Here is a 17,465-nt window from a genome sequence, read left to right as displayed (position 1 = left end):
AGAGCCAGAGGCAGCCTTTGGGTTTCCCTGACCCAACAACCTCTGTTGTGGGATAATCTTTTTGTACACTGTGAAGGTGTGTCTTTGCCAAGATGTGCCTTTGATTGGTTTAATGAAGAGCTGGACAGCCAATAGCTAGGCAGGAAAGGATATGCGGGATTTCTGGGGAGATGGAGGAAGAAGAGATGAATCTAGGAGCGTGAGACATGAGACGCCAACGAGACACGAACCAAGTCGGACATATACAATAGAGGAGAGATTAAAATAAAACATGTGGCAGAAAGTAGATTAACAGAAGCAGGTTAGTTTAAGTTATAAAAGTTAGTTGGGACAAGCCTAAGCTAAGGTCAAGCTTTCTTAACTAATAATGTCTCCATGTCATTATTTACGGGCTGGGGGTCCCACAAAAGAAAGTCCTCTACAACCTTCATTTCCCAGGAAAGGGAAGCAGCCAGAAGCCTAGAGCTGATTCAGGACCAGCCTCAGCCTCCTCCCTCCCTCCCTCAGAGGCCTTAGTTCTTTCAGAATAAGAGTCTGTGGATCAAGTGTCAGACAGTAAGGGGCTCAGTGTAAAAGTAAGACAAATCAAGGGGAAGGGGCAAGGAGAGGATGTAGGAAAGTCCCGGGAAGCCAGGTATGGGGGTACACAAGTGTTGCAAGAATTTTCTCCCAGCAGATAAGGGGAAGACTAGGCAACGTCTACCCCTTCTTTCTGAAGTCTCAACAAGTCAAAGTATTTTCCACCAAAGTTCCCTCAAGGGAACTGATGAGTTTATTGGGCTTTCTTGCTGGGGAGTGAAGGACCCCCAAAGCACCCTGAAAAGTCTACACCCAACATGAATGGTGGCTTTCCCAGAGCTGCATGGGTGGAGCTTTCTCCCAGGACTCTCTCCCAGCCTGTATACCCTAGCTGCTCCTGAGACCTAGAAGGTCACATGCAATTGGGACAAAAATTGTACGCAGATGGCTGGGAGGAGTGGTTTGATGCTCAGGTGAGTGTCCTGTGACCCTCCCCCACCCCTCCTACGATCATATGAAGATGACCACTGTTTGGCTCAGAGGACAGTGCTACATGACAATACCCAAAATCTCAGCTTTGGGGAGACTAAGGGAAGAAGAGGACAAGGTTGAGGCCCATTTGGGCTGTATAGTTATATAGTGATCCAGTCTTGGGGGGGTACCTGTTGCCACCAAGTGAACAATCCTGCATTCTCTTCCTGCAATAGCTAGATGTCTTACCCATAAAAGACAGTTACTGGGGCTCTGGCCAAGAACAAGACTCAGCCCTGCATTGATCCCAGAATGAATCTGGAAAGAACTCAAAGTTGGGTTGGACACCTTACCCTCTTCCCAGACTTCCTAAATGTCCTCTTCTCAGGAAAAGCTCTGTGGACCACTGGATCCCACCATGCTTTGCCCCCTCTCACAGCCCAGGAAGATGTTCCCTGTGTTGTCGTCCATTGCCCAGGGAGCTAGAAGGTTCCATGGTGGCTGTCAGACCCAAGCCAAAGTGAGCTTAGTCCCTCAAACTCACCATGCTTCGGGGGGCCAGACCACCCACCCTGCAAGTCTGCACCCTCCACTCAATCATACCACACCAAGAACAAGAATCCCCTGGATCACCCAAAGAAGCACAAACATCCAGAGGAAGACTAAGCAGCTCCTAAAGCAACTTTAGGAATTAGGAACCTCAAACCACCCAGACTCTGAAGACAGAGTGTTGTTCCCGTTGTGGGCAGCAGAGGGCTCTCCTCTGCAATGCTAGTCCGCACACCTTGGATAGACCACAGCCCACACATACACAGGCTCCCCGGTTCCAAACCTGCGTGCAGCCACATGAGACAATGTCCCTCACTCAGATCAACGACCCCCTCTCATCCTTACAAGGAAGAGATGGTTGTCAAGAGGATCAACATGTGGGTAAAGAAAAAGGCTAGAGAAGGGCCAAGGGCCAGACAGGGTGAGCGCTGCTTCCTGCAGAATGTGAAACTGTAGAGTTGGCTTTGTTTACCTGAGTCTAAGATCCAGGGATATGATGGAGATTCCTGGATGTTTATTTCCACATTCTGTGGAGTGGCTTTGCTGACAAGCTAGGCCTCTGTCCCCAGACCCTGAGGCCAGGTTGTCTGATCAGGAACTGAAGTAGGCAGTCACTTACCCTCCCACCCTTGGGCCTCAGCCACCAGAGATGGCCGGGACCAGCTATGTGGGCACCTGTGCTCCTCAAGGGGGACAAAGAGGACTGGCTTTCCACGCCAACCCTATAGTAAGAACAAAGGGGGCCTTCAGCAAACGATCGGTGTGCCGGTCACCGGAGGACACACCCAGAAGGAATGGCTTCCTTCTCCTGGAATTCTGAGAGCTTTCCACGTACCACCATCGGCAGAATACCGGGAACAGAATGAATACGGGAAAACGTTGGCCATTACTATCTGAATTCGTAATGGTTAGAGCTCTCCAGAGCGGAAGCAGAGCATTGTATTCTGCAGATCAGGACAAGGCACCAACTGTCGATTCCGCTGCGGTGTCACTAGGGGCGTAATCACGGGAGAGAATAAATGACTAATAGCAAAGAAGTGGAGTTAGTCACCAGAGCTCCGCTACCTGGGCTGCTCAGACAGGGAACTTATCGAAGGTGAACTGGATGAAGAACAATTGTTGCTCCCCAGCCTGAGCCCCAAAACCATAATCCCAGGACAGCTCACCCCCTCGTGCCTAAGAAAGACCCGATGGAGTGGGGTGTGCCTGCTTCTGAGTGCTTTGGCCACTCATTCTCGTCTTCCTGACAGCTAACGGGACACTTAAAGTCAGGGAGAGGAGCTCTCCCGCTCGCTCGTGGGCTGCCTGTACAGACTCATCAGGCTCCAGGCCGGACTGAGTCCACCTGGAATGTAGTCACACCTGCAGCCAAGGCCACAACTGCGCCCAGGCTTCTGCAGTTCCCAGGTGTAGACTCCACCTCTGTCTGCCCACCCTCCCTGTTCCCTGCCTCTTACGTTGGGGTACAGAACCAGCACCGTCCTCCTGCCCTGGAGGTCTCACATTTCTCTTTTCACTGGGGGCACCCTCCATGTCTACAGAACCACCCCCCACTCCTGCCAATCATCTCTCCGCTCCAATCAGCTTGCAGCCCTCCCTCTGATCTTCTTTGATCTGAAACGGCAGGCGGAGGGTCCACACGAGTAGGTGCTGAACACTTTTCTCTCACAAAAATTCCACAGGCTGCACCATTCTCTTGGTCATACCTGTCTTCTGCGTGTGTGCCCTGTGCGTGTGGAAGACGGAGTGAATGAATATGTGTTGTTGACGTGGGCACGGCCAAATCAAGGACCGCAATGCCTTGGCCCGTGGGGAACAGCAAGGCTTTCCCTTCCTGGCCCCAGTACAAATGTTGACAGTGTGTACAGAAAACGCCCACCATAGCTTTATCCTCCTGGGTGATTCTGGCCTGAAGACCGATGCTGTACAGAAATGCTAAGCCTGCCTCCTCGGTTAGGCTGTGCACCATAGCCCCTGTCCCTTGATTCAGCTGTACGCAATAACCTCACCTCCCTGTTCAACTGTGTGAAATAAATACACTGAGCTTCCTTGATGCTGAGGCTTCTCCATGAGAGAGCCCAGTTCACCCGGTCCCAGCTTTATATTTGTCTGTGTTTCTGTTCATTCCCCCACCGCACCAGCCAGGTCAAATCCCTGGAGCTGTGCTAGGATGTGGCACTTCTGTTTGTGGTTTGTGGGGATATGACTGTCAGTAGTGTCCCAAAGGCTTGCTGACAGCCAGTCTCTTTCCGCTTTCCTTTGTGTTTACTAAAGTAGCTCTGTCATTTTCAGTGTCCTAAGCCAGTGGCCTAAGGAAGAGCTAAAAGCACCCTTGGACAAGCCACTGCTGAGACCCCGCTAGACGGTCCTGGGCGGTATGGCACTTCCCCGTTTTGTCTTCTTCTGCTCTGCTGTCCGTGACTGATCTGCTCCCCTGCCTTCTGTTCCAGTTCCTCCCGTTGGGTTCCTCTCTCTCTTTCCCGCTATTTTAGGAAAATGCTTGCTCCATCCTCTTGACACAGCTGCGAGAAAACTATCATCATCTTTAGCATAACAAAAACTTATCCCCTGGGTCTCCAGTGCAGCGAGAACACACAGGGGAGGAAGGGGCGGCTAGATGACAGAGCCTCCTCTCTGTGAGTTGCCCCCCACAGGTTGCCCCCCACGGGTTGCCCCCACCCACCCCTCCACCCCCAACTCATTCCACTGGGCTTCAGAACAGCTCAGATGGGGCAGGGTGGACTGTCTGAAGAAGGGTTTACCAAAGCCATGAAAGGGGGAGGGGTGGGACAGAGACCTCTACAGCTCAGTGGCTAAGCCACAAACACAGCTTCACCCATGAACTCGTCACTGAGAGGAAGTGATGGCGCGGGGTCTAACAAAACCCTCTCCAGCTGACAAGCTCCCCACATAGGCAATGCGGAAGAAGCCTTCACTGAAGGCCTTTGCTCCAAGATGAAGATCTACACAAAGCCCATGGGATGTGGGAGGTTCAGGGTTGGACTCTTCAACTTCACTCCTTTAGACGATCATTTTGTGATGCCTCCCGACACAGAACTGTGGTTAGCCTCCACTAGGCTGGAAGGGCCTTCTGCCTGAGGCTCCTCTAGCCTGCCTCTTGCCTCTTCAGCGGCTCCCTGCGTCTTTTGTCTTTTTAATCCCTTGCTGTCCTCTCCTGTGGGTCATTTTAATCTGTCCAATAGTACTACTACAGAGGGCGAGGAGGAGAGCCCCTCAGACGCTAGAAATGATTCCCGGCGCATTCTCATTGAAGGTCCCTTTGCACGCATCTCTTCCCACAGTGCATCGGCCGTGGCCCGAGTGAGAAATAAAATATAGTAGTGGAAGTGTGTGACTTCTATGGCTAGGTTACTCTGGGAGTTCACCCACCAGCTCTTGTTTCGAGTGCTTCCCCACCCCCACCCCACTCTGCCTGTGGCCTGTTTGGAAGGCTCTAGACCCTTTAGCAGGTGGTTCGTGACCCGTGGAAGCCTTGGAAGGTTATGGCCGCTTCCGTTTTCAGGCCTGCTTTTTCTAAGCCGTGTGAACTGCCTTGTGCTCCCACCACCGCAAGCTAACAGGCCGCTCTGTTCTTTCTCCACTGTAATGGACTGGATTCTTCTGAACCGAAGAGCCAAAGTCGAGGTTTCTTCTGCTGCGTTGTTTCTGCCAAGCATTTTATCACCATGGTGATAAGAGTGAAAGGAACTGTGGCCTCTGACCTTGCCTGTTTTCTATTTTGGGCCCTGCATAATGACTCTCAAAGGGTCCTATGGAGAGGGCTGTGTGGCAAGTAGCAGAGACCTCATCTGGTCTTGGTCACCGACCTGCAGCCCAATCAAGCTTTCAAGTGCCTGATGCCCTGACCACAGCTGAAGCCTTGCTAAGTCACCCCCCCCAACTGCTCCTGATTGTCTTGCGAGAGACCCTGAGGCTAGGTCACCCCCTAACTGCTCCTGATTCCCTTGAGAGAGACCCTGAGGCTAGGTCACCCCCTAACTGCTCCTGATTCCCTTGAGAGAGACCCTGAGGCTAGGTCACCCCCTAACTGCTCCTGATTCCCTTGAGAGAGACCCTGAGGCTAGATCACCCCCCAACTGCTCCTGATTGTCTTGCGAGAGACCCTGAGTCTAGGTCACCCCCTAACTGCTCCTGATTCCCTTGAGAGAGACCCTGAGGCTAGGTCACCCCCTAACTGCTCCTGATTCCCTTGAGAGAGACCCTGAGGCTAGGTCACCCCTAACTTCTCCTGATTCCCTTGAGAGAGACCCTGAGGCTAGATGACCCCCTAACTGCTCCTGATTCCAACTCCAGCAACTGTGTGAAATGATACGTGTTGTTTGTTTTCAGCCAAGGAAGGGACAATCTGTTGCACAACAGATAGCTAATATTTAAATTCCATCGCAAGCCACTCATTCTACCAAATCAGCAAAGGAAATGGGTGGGAATGAAAAAATGTCCAGACACAGAAGGCTTCAGCCCCTCTCTCTTCTCACAACCCTGCCTTCCTCAATAGACACCAGACACCAGCCTCTTTACAAGTCTAAGGAGACTGTTTCCTCTCTAGGCTTCTGGAAAAGCTAGTTTCTCCCTTTCCTCTCTCTGCAAGCTCCAGTGATGTCAGAGAACCACCCCCACCCCACCCCACCCCACCTCCCCACCACCACCACCATCCCCCACCACCACCATCCCCCACCACCACAACCACCACCACCCCACCACCCCACCCCACCCCACCACCACCCCACCCAACCCCACCACCACCACCACCAGGTAACTGGTAAAAGGAGTGTGGTAGTGTGAACATACTGGCCCCCCATAAGATCATAGGGTGTGGCACTATTAGGAGGTGTGGCCTTGTTAGAGGAGACTGGATGACACACACCTTTAATCCAGACCTTGAGGCTGGAGGGTACACCTTTAATCTGGGCTACACCTTCTACTGAAAGTGTAGCACTGTGGGGGCCGGCTTTGAGGTCTTTTTCTCAAGCTTAACTTGGTGTGACAGTCAGTCAGCTTCCTGTTGCCTGTAAGATGTAGCGCTCTCAGTTCCAGCACCACGTCGGCCTGCACGTCGCCATGTTCCCCTTCCTGGTCATAATGGACTAAACCTGAAACTGTAAGAGAGCCATCCCAATTAAATGTTGTCTTTATAAAAGTTTTGGTGGTCGTTGTGTCTCTTCACAGCAATAGAACCCCAACTAAGACAAGCAGTGTCCAGCATTTCAGGGGGATCCCCAGCCCTCTCTGTGACTCAGTGAGCATCAAGGTCATCAAAGAAATGCTGAATCACAGATGGACAGGGAGACTACCCCAGACAGTGGCAGCAGCAGGTCTGGGGCTGGGGAGAAAGTCCACAAAGGGTGGAGCAGCTGAATAAAAGAGAGTAGCACCATAGCAAAGGCTTTTGAAGCCAGACGTAATGCCCGATGATGTTACAGAGCTGGTGTCATGGGACTTGCCCCAGCCCCAAAGCAGTGTCCAGCCTGGCAGCTGCCAACAAGAATCTTTTGCTGTCAGCCAACAGGTTCATAGCACCCACCAGATTCACATCTGCCGCCTACCAGAACCCTGTAGCAAAGGATAGACCCCCAGTGAGGAACAGCTGGGCCAGCTCAGGCTCAGACCCTCGTCCACTCATGGGGCCGCTCCTTCCAACAAAAGATAAGGTTCCTATCGATGAAGAGTGCTTGGTGACCTCTGGTCACTAAGACAAAACACCCGACAACTTAGGGAGAATTTTGGCTTGTGGTTCAGGGGCTATCAGTCCATTAGTTAGGTGAGGAAGGCATGGAACTAGGATGACTTAGTCTGAGGCAGTAGGAGCCTGTGACAGGGCTTGTTCATATCTTGGGAGGTCAGAGAGCAGAGCACTCAGGTAAGGAACAGAAGCAGCTGGAATCTCAAGCCTCCACCCCCACCAACCCCACTCCTGCTAGCTAATCCACACATCCCAAAGATTTCCAAGCCCCCCACCCCACCCCAAACTGTACCATTGCTGAGGACCACGTTTTTAAACACATGAACCTATGAGGAACATTTACATCCAAACTCTAGTGGTACCCAGCAATGGAGAGGGAAGGCACACATTGCTGGTTGGAATTCTCAGCCTCCACTACCACTCTCAGATCCTAGACCTACCTACCTACCTACATCAAAGCCAATGCTCTGGTCCACGCTCACACAAAGACATAAGTGGTACCTGACATTCCGGGCCCTACACTTGGCCCTGAGGATGCTGAAACCTACAGGACTAAGCCCTTCCCTCAAGGAGCTCCTTATTTGGGAAGGACAGACAAGTGAACAGGTGGATGTCATGCATGAAGATACACTCAAGTATTGAATAAACACAGAGAAAGCAATGTCGCCTGGAGTCAGGAAGGCCTCCTGGTTCCGTGGTTAAGAGCTCTTGTTCCTTCTGCTCTTCCAGAGGCCCCCTGGGTTCGATTCCCAGCACCCACATCAGATGATCTACAAATGTCTGTAACTGCAGCTCCAGAAGCCCCTGTGCTGTCCCCATCCCAACACAAAAACAGAAATAAAAACATAATAAATATTTTAAAAAGATCCCTATCATAGCTCGGCCCCGTGGTGACACCTGAGAGGTAGGGGCAGGAGTTCAAGGTCATTCTCTGCTGCATAATGAGTTTGGGCCATCCTGGCTACATCAGACAGAGATCCATGGGTGAAGTCTGGTGGTGGGAGTTGGGGGGTGGTACAAACTGCCTTTCTTTGTCTCTGCTCTACAGTTAAGGAAACTAAGGACAAAGTTTCCATCTTTTACAAAGGTTATATGTAAAATACAAAGGAAATCTGGGCTTTAAACTTAGGCAGGTTAGAGCTTCTGGACTTCTCTACCTTGGCGCATTACTGGTCTCTACCCACTAGGTGGCAGTAGTATTCCCCGTTGGTTGGTTTTTTTTTTTTTTTTGGTTGAAATCCCAACGCTTCTTAGGGAGCGGTTCTGCTCCTGGTGGGGAACCACTGAACTAACCGTTTTCCTTTCTTACCTCCACAAACTCAGGATAAAGCATAGTGCTCACCAAGGACCAGGCATCCTCCTAAACAGTTTAAGTTATAAACTCATTTACTCTTCACTGGAGCCCCCTAGTGCCAGCTTCATTGCTCTGTGTTCTACAGAGGACACCAGTGGCTCGGAGAAATCACACACATTGGAGACAGTCACAAAACTTGCAGGTAGCGATCAATGTCTCCCTTGGTTGGAACCTGTTGAAGGTAGCTTGGAGCCACCTTTTTATGGCAGTGCTGTGCTGTGTTGCCCTCCTGTGACTAAATGGGGTGGCAATGGTGTGTGGGGAGGAGGTCAGGCAAGTGTGAGAAATGGAGACTCCATAAAATTAATAGTGAGACTAACACAAGAGCAAAACTGCAGAACGAGGCTGGGGGGCGGGGAATGAGAAGATCACACTTACTGAAGAAGAACCGGACAGGACAGACAAAGATCTCTCAGCGGGCTCACACCTTGAAAAGGCTTCAGGTGGGGAGGGTGTGAGTTAGCCGTAGATGATAGCAGAACGGAGGGCGGGCTTGAGAGCGAAGACTCGTGGCTGGATTGGGGGGTTTGGTTTGGACCCTGCTGTGAGTGTCCATGGCTTCAGTCAATGACTGCAGTGTGGAATATCATGCAGAACAAACCAGGTCGCCAGAGCCACCTTGTCTCTGAATCCCACAGCCTACTCATCTCCCTTCAACCCTGGTGCTGGACCCAGAAGCCCCAGAGTGGCCGGGGGCAAAGTTTGGAAAGGAGAAGACAAACTGAACTGGCGAGCCGGCTCAGTGGAGCAAGGGCGCTCACCGCCAAACCTAACGACTTGAGTTTAATGTCAGGTCCACACGAGGGAAGGAGAGAAGCAACTCTCTCATGTCGTCTACTGTCCCCGGTCCCTCCACTCAGGGTCTCCTGTGGCCCCTTGCGCTGGGCAGAGCTAGTAACTCCTAGGAGAGCTATATAAAGCCCCGGACAGGGAAAATCCAGGCCCTTTCTCCTAAGCTCATCCCCTCACAGAGCAGCAGGTGGCAGCACGAACATGATTTTCAAATTACAACCAAGGATAAAAGTCAAAACTAAAATGTACTTCTGCCCTTCCTAGATTTACACCCACGTGTGTTCTGCTTTGCCCCCATCCTCCTTTCCCTGCCCATGCCCTTTGCCCACCTCAGTTAATGAGAAACAGAAGTCAATGGACTTGGAAACGAACTTAGAAGGTGAGAGGGATCATTGAGGTGGGGTGGGGGTGGTGCCAATTTGTTTTTAGACAATATTCCCGGTCTCTGGAGCACACTCTTGGCTCAGCCAGCCTCCCAAGTTTACATCTAAGGTTGAAAAGTTCCTCAGGACCAGATAGATGACTCAGACGTTAAGAGCTCTTGCTGCTTTTGCAAAGGACCCAGGTTTGATTCCCAGCACCTACATGGTGGTCCATGACTCCAGTTCCCCAGTACCTGACGCCTCTTCTGACCTCTGTATGCATCAGGCACATATGCGGTGGATATATACACATATAGACAAAACATTCATGCATATAAAATAAAAAACTGATTGATATTTATTGAGCTCTACATTTTTCTCTGCTTCCCTCCCTGTATCTCTCCTCCCCCCTTCAACCCTCCCCCCAAGGTTCCCATGCTCCCAATTTACTCAGGAGATCTTGTCTTTTTCTACTTCCTATTTCCCATGTAGATCTATGTAAGTCTCTCTTAGTGTTCTCATTGTTGTCTAAGTTCTCTGGGATTGTGGTTTGTAGGCTGGCTTTCTTTGCTTTTTGTTTAAAAACCACCTATGAGTGAGTACATGTGATAACTGTCTTTCTGTGTCTGGGTTACCTCACTCAAAATAATGTTTTCTAGCTCCATCCATTTTCCTGAAAAATTCAAGCTGTCATTATTTTTTTTCTGCTGTGTAGTACTCCATTGTGTAAATGTACCACATTTTCCTTATCCATTCTTCTGTCGAGGGGCATTTAGGTTGTTTCCAGGTTCTGGCTATGACAAACAATGCTGCTATGAACATAGTTGAGCACATGTCCTCGTGGCACGATTGAGCATCTTTTAGATATATTCCCAAAAGTGATATTACTGGGTCTTGAGGAAGGTTGTTTCCTAATTTTCTGAGAAATCGTCACACTGACATCCAAAGGGGTTGTTCCAGCTTGCATTCCCAATAGCAATGCAAAAGTGTTCCCTTTTCCCCACAACCTCTCCAGCAAAAGTTGTCATCAGTGTTTTTGAACTTGGCCATTTTTACAGGTGTAAGATGGGATCTCAGATTTGTTTTGATTTGCATTTCCCTGATGACTAAAAGGATGTTGAACATTTCCTTAAGTGTCTTTCAGCCATTTTAATTTCTCTGTTGAGAGTTCTCTGTTTAGGTCTGTACTCCATTTTTTATTGAATTGTGTGTTTTTTTGGTGTCCAATTTCTTGAGTCCTTTGTATATTTTGGAGATCAGACCTCTGTCTGATGTGGGGTTAGTGAAGATCTTTTCCCATTCTGTAGGCTGTTATTTTGTCTTGTTGACCATGTCATTTGCTTTGAAGAAGCTTTTCAGTTTCAGGGGGTCCCATTTATTAATTTTTTTCTCTCAGTGTCTGTGCTGCTGGGGTTCTATTTAGGAAGTGGTTCCCTGTGCCAATGCGTTCAAGTGTACTTCCCACTTTCTCTTCTATACAGTTCAGTGTGGCTGGCTTTATGTTGAGGTCTTTGGTCCATTTGGACTTGAGTTTTGTGCATGGTGATAGATATGGGTCTATATTCATTCTTCTACATGTTGATATCCAGTTATGCCAGCATCATGTGTTAAATACGCTTTCTTTTCTCCATTTGATATTTTTTGCTTCTTTGTCAAAAATAAAAATTTTTAATTTGCTTCCCCTATGCCTAGGATTACAGACCTTATGCTTGTGCAGGTCATGTATGCTCAGGTCATGCATGCACAGGTTATGCATGCACATGTCATGCATGCACAGGTCATGCGTGCACAGGTCATGTGTGCACAGGTCATGCATGCACAGGTCATACGTGCATAGGTCATGCGTGCACAGGTCATGCGTGCACAGTCATGCATGCACAGGTCATGGGTGTGCAGGTAATGAGTGCACAGGTCCTGCGTGCACAGGTCAGGCGTATCTTGTGCTCTTTAGTGGCCTACATTTGGATAACGGAAAGAGCATCAGAAGGGTGAGTTAGAATGAGATGATGAACTGTCCCTCCCAGTTTCCCTGAAGCTGAGCCGATTGGAAGGCTTATATCCTAGGAGACCTGTCGGTCCCTGGCAAGTCGTCCAATAGGCCGTGTGACAATCCATCTTCCTTGCGAATGTGACAGAGTTTAAGACCATGGGGTAGACTGTCTCATTTGTCTTCCTGTTTCTGTGACAAATTTCTCAACAAATGCAGCTCAGAGGGGATTTCTTCTGGCTCACAGTTCCAGGCCACAGTCCATCACAGCGAGGAGGACAAAGCAGCCGGGACTTGAGGCAGCTGTTCACATCACATCCACAGTCAGGAGGCAGAACGATGAAGCCTGTGCATTTCTCCTTTGTATACAGCCCAGAACCCAAGCCCAGGAAACAGTGTCCCCCACAATCAAGATGGGTGACACACACCGTTAGTCCCAGCACTCAGAAAGCAAATGCAGGTAAATCTCTGTGAGTTCAAGGTCAGCCTGGTCTACACAGTGATTTCAAGGAGAGCCAGGGACACACAATGACACCCTGTCTATAAATAAATAAATAAATAAATAAATCTAAAGGATGGATCTTTCCACGCCAATTAATCTAAACAAGAAAATTCCTCAGAGGTGTTACTTACTTAATTTACGCAAGCTGGAGGGGAAGGGGAAATCCACTGGACGTGTTGAACACTTCAAGGGAAACTGCCCAGTACACTAACCTAGGAGTTCTCCCATGTATTCCCCGGATTGAACTGTTGTAACAAAGTATCATAGACTTAACAGAAACATTGGGCAGCTCCTAGGTGGGCTGGAAGGGCAGCATCACCCTCTCAGTCTAATCTCAGGTTCTAGTGAGGGTGTTGTTTTGGATTGAAGCTGGCTGCACCTCACAGAGGTTGTTAGACAAGAGCCTGGATCTAGATAATCCTTTCCAGGTGTGCCAGGGGCTTGTCTCCTAGGGGCCAGCTCACAGAGATGGGCCTCCGGGAGTAAAGAAGAAGGAAAGCCCACCGTGGTTATGGATAGCAGGACTGGGGACCTGGATAAACTGGTAAAGACGAAAACCATTGAATCTTTGCTTTCCCGGATCATCCTTCTAGTTGGTCCTACAGACCAAGCCACTCCTGCCCCCGGGCTGCCCTGCTCTTCCTATAAATCCAACCCTGCCTACCTCAAGTTAATTTGTGTCAGTGATTAGTCACCGTGCAGGAAGGGTCACTAATATGTGCCCTCTGTCAGAAACCAGTCCCTCAGACTAAACAAGGGTGGGTTCAGAAGCCTCTTTAGCTTGTACGCCATCCTTGTAGCTGTACAGCCCCCAGGTCCTCTGCAGTTGTTAGGCAGCTCCTCTCAAACTCTATACCTTAAAAGTTATTGAGAACCTCGAGGAGTATCTGCTTATGAAAGCCCCGTCAAACTGGAAATTCCAATGGAAGATTTGAAAACCAAAAAAAAAAAAAAATATGCAACTTGCATTCCCATGGCTGTCAGAGGATGAGTCCGCACACGTCCTGCGGCCTCCAACAGGCTCTGCTGTGTGCTCGGGAGATGAGAGAAAAACAAATAACAGCTGGAGGTGTTCGTGGAAATTCTTTGGACCCAGAAAAAGGTTCTGAAGGACCCCGAAGGCATCCCGACTACACCTGGTTCTCTTTGGAGAACCACTGAGCAGCGATTACAGAACACATCCTTAATCCCAGGCTTCACAGATTATATCCATGTAGTCATAAACCACACAATACAGTGGCATCCTTTGGCCCTAAGTGATTAAGAATAAAAGCCTGGGGCTGGAGAGATAACTAAGAATATGTGCTGCTCCTCCAAACATAACATTCTCCACATCCCAGGACCTGCGTCAAGTGCCTCACAGCCACCTGGGACTCCAGCACCAGGAAATCTAATGCCCTCTTCTGGCCTCTGAAGGCACCTGCACATATCACACACACACAGATCACACACACACACACACACACACACACACACACACGACAGGATTTATCTGTAGCTTTGGAGCCTGTCCTGGAACTAGCTCTTGTAGACCAGGCTGGCTTCGAACTCACAGAGATCCGCCTGCCTCTGCTTCCCGAGTGCTGGGATTAAAGGCGTGCACCACCACCGCCCTGCTACACCTTTTTTTTTTAAGTGCATCTTACATTTACCTACAAATTTGCCATTTCGCTCTGCTCTTCCCCCCGTCTCATTGTCCTTCATCCTAAAGACATCTCCCCTGCTTCTCACGGTGCAGGTCTGCGGATGGCCTTGTCTTTGTTCATCCGAGTCCCTGGAGGATTCTGTTCTTCCTTCTTAGATGGAGTCTCAGTATTGACCCAGGCTGAGCTCACACTCACGCTTCACCTGCTCAGCCTCCCGAGGACTGGCTTCACGGGCACCTTTTACATCACTGGCTCTTTCTGTAGCATCTTAAAGGAGCTGTTTCTGCTCTGCATTATTTCGGGGAAGAAAACACTGACATCATTGAAAATGTCCTCCCCATGCAGAGTTCTTTCCTCTGGAGGCTTCCAGGGGAATTCATTCGTTCGTTCGTTCATTTGTTCGTTTTTGGTCTTGTGACCTGAATCCAGGGCTTCACATATTAAACAAGCTCTCTTTCCTACTCCTGTCTGACTGCTTTCTAGATCTTTCCTTTATCTTTTCAACCGACTCCATTTTTAATTTTCAGTTCTGCTTTGGGTATACCGAGCTCCCTGAGTCTGAAAACACGTCTCCCCGTCAAGCTAGGAAGAGTTCAGTCACAGTTTATTTTGGGGCTCTCTAGTTAGCAATCAAACAATGAATTTCATTCATATTGTTGTTCTTTGCTCTGTTCACGCCCCCTTTCTCTTCTCGTCTCCTTCCCACCTCTGCAGGTTCCGTTCCCTGACAAAGAAGCTCCCTTCTGTTTTCATGCCCCATCCCCTTCCTCCTCGATCTGGATTCCTTCTTCCCTGGTCTGGTTTTTCTTGATTAATGTGATGGTCTCTAGCTCTGCTCATTTTCTAAAAATGTCATATCCTCCTCCTCTTCCTTTTTTTCTGAATAAAACACCACTGTGTGTGTGTGTGTGTGTGTGTGTGTGTGTGTGTGTGTGTGATCTTTTCTTTATTGAACTGTCAATGGGCCTCTAACCCGATTCCATATCTCGATTGTTGTGTTTAACACCTCGGTAAACACATATTGCCTGAATTAATGGACCACACCATCGTTTCTTCCAATGTTTCTTCTGCGTGATTCTCTCTCTCCATCTCCATTTGAAATGACAGGAACACATGCATTCAGAAGCTTTATATTTCCAACGGATCCCTGAGTTTCTGCTCATTTTTAAGAACATTTCCTCTGTTCTTCTGGTAGGATTGTTGTTATTTCTGTTTCCAAGTCCACAGGCTTCTCCTGCCTCTGCCTTGCCCTACTAAGCACTCACAGTTATTCTTTTGTTTTCTTTCCTTTCCTTTCTTTCTCTTGTTTTGTTTGGCTTTGCTTTGGTAAGATGGGGTCCAGCTCTGTAGCCCTGGCTGGCCTAGAACTCATTAATATGCAGACCAGGCTATCCTCAGACTCACAGAGAGCTGTCTGCTTCTGCCTCTCAGAAAGGTAGCACTGCCATTTAGCTCACTTGCTTTTTGTTGTTTGCTTGTTGTTTGGGGGTTGTTGTTGTTTTGCTTTGATTTTTTTGAGACAAGAGTCTTAGGGCCTCTGTGTAACTGAAGGTGCTTTTGAATTCTTGATTTTCCTGCATCTACCTCCCAAGTGTTGGGATTATAGTACTATGCCACCATGACCATTTTTGCTGCCTTTGATTTTTGAGACAGTGTCTCACCATGTCCCTTATGATCCTGCTGCCTCGGTCCCCGAGATGCTGGGATCGCAAGCACGGATCAGCACACTTGTCTGATTCTGATACTTCAAACACTTCCTTCTTTGGCACTGGCATCTAAGTGTGGCTGTGGGTTTTCTTTGGGGAGTGCAAACATCTATTTCCCAGCATAGCTTAGCACAGAACGCTTCGGCACATTTCTTCATGTTTTGCACGAGGGTTTGAAACATACAGACTTCCTATTAATATTCATACCGTACTGCAGCCAGCTCCTAAATAGATGCATTGCAGCTTGTTTCAAATCTGAAGGCTCAGTAGAAAAAAATAAGAGGAGGAAAGGGAGTAAGTTTATGTTACATAACTAATGGGAAAATAAGTTCAAGAGATCATCTAATCTGGTCTCACACGACCTGAAGGATATCATTTGTTTTCTGTGTCAAAAAAAAAAAGTCATCTGTTTGTAGCTCCTGCGACTGCTAGGCCACAGAATCAGCAGTCCTCCTGATGGGAGCTGCCAATCTCATCTTGATGGTCAGGGCTTTAGAAACAAGCTGCGTCTCAGCATTGTAGCCCATGACCGTAATTACAGCACTTGGTAAGTAGGGCAGGAGGATTGTCCTCCTGGGCAGCTGTGATGGTCACTCTCAATTGTCAACTTGATGAGATCTGAAATTACCTGGAAGACAAGTCTCTGGGCACACCCGTGATGGATATGTAGCCTCTGATCTGCCTGTGAGGGATCATATTACTTAGACCCATTAAGATGCCTATGGTGGTTTGAATAGAAATGGCCCCCATAGACTCATATATTTGAATACTTTGTCCCTGTGCTGGTTTGAATAAGAATGAACCCGTAGACCCATGTGTTTAAATGGTTGGCCTGTAGGGAATGGCACTATTAGGAGTTGTGCCCTTGTTGGAGTGGGTGTGGCTTTGTTGGAGAAGGTGTGACCACGCCCAGTGTGGCATTCTCCTGATTCCTGCAGATCAAGATGTAGAACTCTCAGCTCCTCCAGCACCACATCTGCCTGCATGCGGCTATGCTTCCATCCATGACGATAATGAACTAAATCTCTGAACTGTAAGCCAGCCCCAGTTAAGTGTTTTCCTTTATAAAAGTTGTCATGCTCAAGGCTGGAGAGATGGCTCAGCAGTTAAGAGCATTGGCTGCTCTTCCAGAGGACCTGGGCTCAATTCTCCACACCCACATGGCAACTCATAACTGTCTGTAACTCCAGTCATAGGTAATTCAACACCCACACACAGACATACATGTAGGCAAGATACCAAAATACATAAAATAAATAAATTAATTTTAAAAAAAGAGTTGATGTGATCATGGTGTCTTGTCACAGCAATTGAAACCCTGACTAAGACAGTCTCCACTTGGTGGAACTGTTTGGGAAGGACTAGGAGGCATGGTCTTGTGGAAGATGTGTTATTGTTGTGGGATATTTGATCGCACTGTTGACACAACGAGACTGTTAAAAAAGTTAACCTTGAAACAGAGGTAAGTCAACGAGTAGCTGACCAGAATTAGCCATAAAGATTTTGGAGGACCGGGGAAACTCTAGAGAGGCACAGGAATGAGTACAAAGGGGCTTAGAAAGATCTGGGCAATTTCAATCCGGGAAGCACAGAGAGAGAGGGTCAGCTGGTCATTCCTCCCCCACTTTCTTGATCTATCAGGGTTTTGCCCCAGTATCTGACTCCAGAGTTTTATTGATAATAGAATAGTTTAGATAAACACTTCCTGTCACTGGAGGTAGACTCTGATATTTTAAAAGCTCATGCCATTCCCAGTTATCTCTCTCTCCCTCAGAGTTGTCTCAAGATATAAGCTCTCAGCTGCTGCTCCAGCACCATGCCTGCCTGCCAGTTGTCTCACTCCCCACCATGATGAGTATGGACTCACACACTCTGA

At 48.7% G+C, this 17,465-nt stretch overlaps 1 protein-coding gene and 1 long non-coding RNA gene across 5 annotated transcripts in view; one reads left to right on the top strand and one right to left on the bottom strand.

Moving 5' to 3' along the window:
* Positions 1-9,566, bottom strand: part of Clstn3 (calsyntenin 3) — a 48,226-nt gene extending 38,660 nt beyond the window's left edge. For 2 of the 3 annotated variants that reach the window (XM_038318928.1, XM_038318929.1), the window contains exons 1-2: positions 8,973-9,566; positions 6,425-6,656 (exon numbers count right to left, since the gene is read on the bottom strand). The gene's annotated coding sequence lies outside the window, so the exon portion shown is untranslated. The remainder of the gene's footprint in view (positions 1-6,424; positions 6,657-8,972) is intronic. The other variant, XM_038318930.1, reaches the window with a different exon arrangement.
* Positions 8,959-12,303, top strand: LOC119808445. Of its 2 annotated transcripts, none has more exons than XR_005284431.1 (3): positions 8,959-9,037; positions 9,651-9,765; positions 11,983-12,303. It is a non-coding gene; the product is annotated as an uncharacterized LOC119808445 (long non-coding RNA). The 2 variants fall into 2 exon arrangements; XR_005284430.1 differs by having other exon boundaries at positions 11,955-12,303.
* Positions 12,304-17,465: the final 5,162 nt, after the last annotated feature.

The sequence above is a fragment of the Arvicola amphibius genome, chromosome 2 (assembly GCF_903992535.2).
Source record: "Arvicola amphibius chromosome 2, mArvAmp1.2, whole genome shotgun sequence".
NCBI classification, from domain to species: Eukaryota; Metazoa; Chordata; class Mammalia; order Rodentia; family Cricetidae; genus Arvicola; species Arvicola amphibius.
The sequence above is the reverse complement of the archived record's forward strand: the minus strand, read 5'-3'. Positions and strand labels throughout refer to the sequence as shown.